This window comes from Colias croceus, chromosome 9 (assembly GCF_905220415.1).
Source record: "Colias croceus chromosome 9, ilColCroc2.1".
NCBI lineage: Eukaryota > Metazoa > Arthropoda > Insecta > Lepidoptera > Pieridae > Colias > Colias croceus.
Window position 1 is genome coordinate 5572262 of NC_059545.1, and position 2629 is coordinate 5574890.

Genomic DNA, 2629 nt, shown 5'->3' on the forward strand with positions numbered 1-2629 from the left:
ACATAGTAGCCTTGGGAAAACTTCGTATTAACAGTGGCAATACCAAGTTAGGTGTGAAAGTGATAAAAAACATGAACTGGGCAATATTTTCTTGTTACACGTCAATGTTCATACCGAAATCTCCAGTGTATTAGATATAAGCTTCTTGATATCAACAGACAGCGGCGAAAAACAGTTTTGATCACAGAATTGTGTATGAACCGTAGACAGAGAAACTGAACATATCGCACACTTAAAACATAAGTGGCACTATACAAAAAAATTCATTTTTGAGTTAAGTATGCAGTCAAAAGGCATAAAACGAAACGCGCCTAACGCAAAGATCCCGGTAGCTCTAATGCGTCAAATTTTTGCTAGATGTCGCTAGTGTCACTTATGAATTTGTCACAATTTGTCCGGTCGGTAATTGATAAACCGGCACTATGCCATTTCGCGTCAAGTCTCCGGTGGAAATCCTTGTCGAGGTGAGTCAAAAACTGGCACTTTGTGTAAAGTGCCACTTATTTAATTAATTTGCTTTCGAATATTTACAGTGAGTAAATGCATAAGTGGCAGTTTGAATATAATGCCAGTTATTTAATAAGTTTAGTGTGGATTTTGTTTTTATACGAAATTCAATAACGGGCATTTTCTTTAAAGAGCCATTTAATCAATAAATATGCTTTTAAATTTTCGCTGTGCGTAATAACATTAGTGTCAGTTATATTATGTTAACTTTAATTAGGACTTTGTTTTTATTCGAATTTAATAATAAAAAAAGGCATTTTGTTTAAGGCTTTTTGTATTATACTATCATGGATCCGAAAAGAAGTAGATGTAGAAGTATAATAGAATTATCAACTCAGAACAATCAAAGAAAAAAAGAAAATGATGACGATGATGGATCTCAAATTACTAAGCCTGCTTCTAAAAGAAATTCCGATATTGTTGAACCGCTTTCAACAATGAGTGCGTCCGATTTGAACATCATGAGAAGTTCATCCTTTAAGCTCTTATCACAACCAAACTAACACTGACGATGGTAACTTTTTTCTCGCCTCAGACGATGACAGAACAAACTTTCCATCAAATAAAAAATGCAGGAGATCAAACTCAAACTCGTCGTCATCGTCTTCGTCGTCCAGCTCGTTCTCATCTTCGTCCTCAAGCACATCATCCAGTTCAGCTTCAGCTTTGTCTATACAAAGGCCATAACCTAACCCAACAAATTACTCAAAGTAGGTACTATAGACACACGTAATAATTTCGACCCTTCTAATCCGGATGACGAAACAGAGAACCCAAAATGTAAAGTAAAAGGAATGACCAAATGCAAAAATTGATGACATTTCCTTCACTCAGATTGTTGAAGTTTCTAATAATCATCAAATAAGTGATCATCTTCCTGCTGATTCGAATCTTAAAAATAGTCTTGCTCCGAATGATGGTTATCTTGTCGCCTCTTCCAACCCTGCTGATAACGTCGAAATCATACATTTTAATACAAATGACACAGGAACGATGAACGATACTGCAAAAGAAGCTCCAACTCAGCCAGTTGATGCAATTACAAGAAAACGAAAAAGAATAAGATCGTTACATACTACAAATATTGTGAAGATACTAATAAATACAGGCAAAAATATGTTTCAAACTCAAAACGTTTTTCCAGCTAAAATGATTAAGCAACCTTGTGGAAGTACATGTCGTCTGAAAATCGCAGATAGAATTTCTGAAGAGTCACGAAAACTTATTTTTAACTTAACAGAGATAAAGCCCAGATATAAAATATATAAAAAGATTAACTCTAATAGAAAACCGAAGAAGGTTAACGAAGTTACTGCAAGATTTTTACTGACCCGTGATAATTAAACCTTTGATACGCTGATTTTTACGTAACTTTAACAGTTCCTACTTGGAAAGAATTTGACCTTAGCAAATTAATTGAAATACCTCTAATAACTGTACTGATTAGTAAGTAGTAAGAACAAGATTTTAATGTTAATGTTATTTATGACAATACTTTTATCTAGATTCAAACAGACTTGTTAATTATGAATATGTGTGGTAATTTTGACCGAAAACTATGAGCATGTGCCAAATAAATATAATTCTTTATTATTTTAGTAATTCTACTGTTTTATTTCTCTCTTTGTTATTATTACAATGTAGGGAAAATAACATTTTAGAGGTCATTAAGCAAAAAGTTTTGAATAACTAGAAAACTATAACCGACACAATACTAAACATTTTTTTAAAATGCTTCTCCATTAATAAATAATCAATAATTTTATTGTTTGCCACTGGATACTGAAACAGCGTTAGTCAAACTGTTATTTTAATCCGATCACAAGTCTATATTTATATTTTTTTAGTTCCATATCACCAATTCAATTTTTAAAAAATCTTAAAACGGCCGTACTGTAAAATTAACATTTTCGTTTAGTGTCATTTATGTTTTAAGGGTGCGATATGAAAACTGAAAAGTACAATGTCTGTGGTACAATGAAATGAAAGATGAAAGATAAAAGATTACCCCACAGAGTACATTATTATGGATTACCTGCTAGATCTGTGGGATTACCCGTATCACAGATCTAGACCCGTATCGTATTTATTGCGTATATTATTATTATTACTTAAATTACTT

General features: G+C 32.6%; 1 long non-coding RNA gene across 1 annotated transcript; it reads left to right on the forward strand.

Annotated features, from left to right (window-relative positions):
- The first annotated feature begins 226 nt into the window (after positions 1–226).
- On the forward strand, positions 227–2109 carry LOC123694213. Its single transcript, XR_006751783.1, has 2 exons — positions 227–464; positions 775–2109. It is a non-coding gene; the product is annotated as an uncharacterized LOC123694213 (long non-coding RNA).
- Positions 2110–2629: the final 520 nt, after the last annotated feature.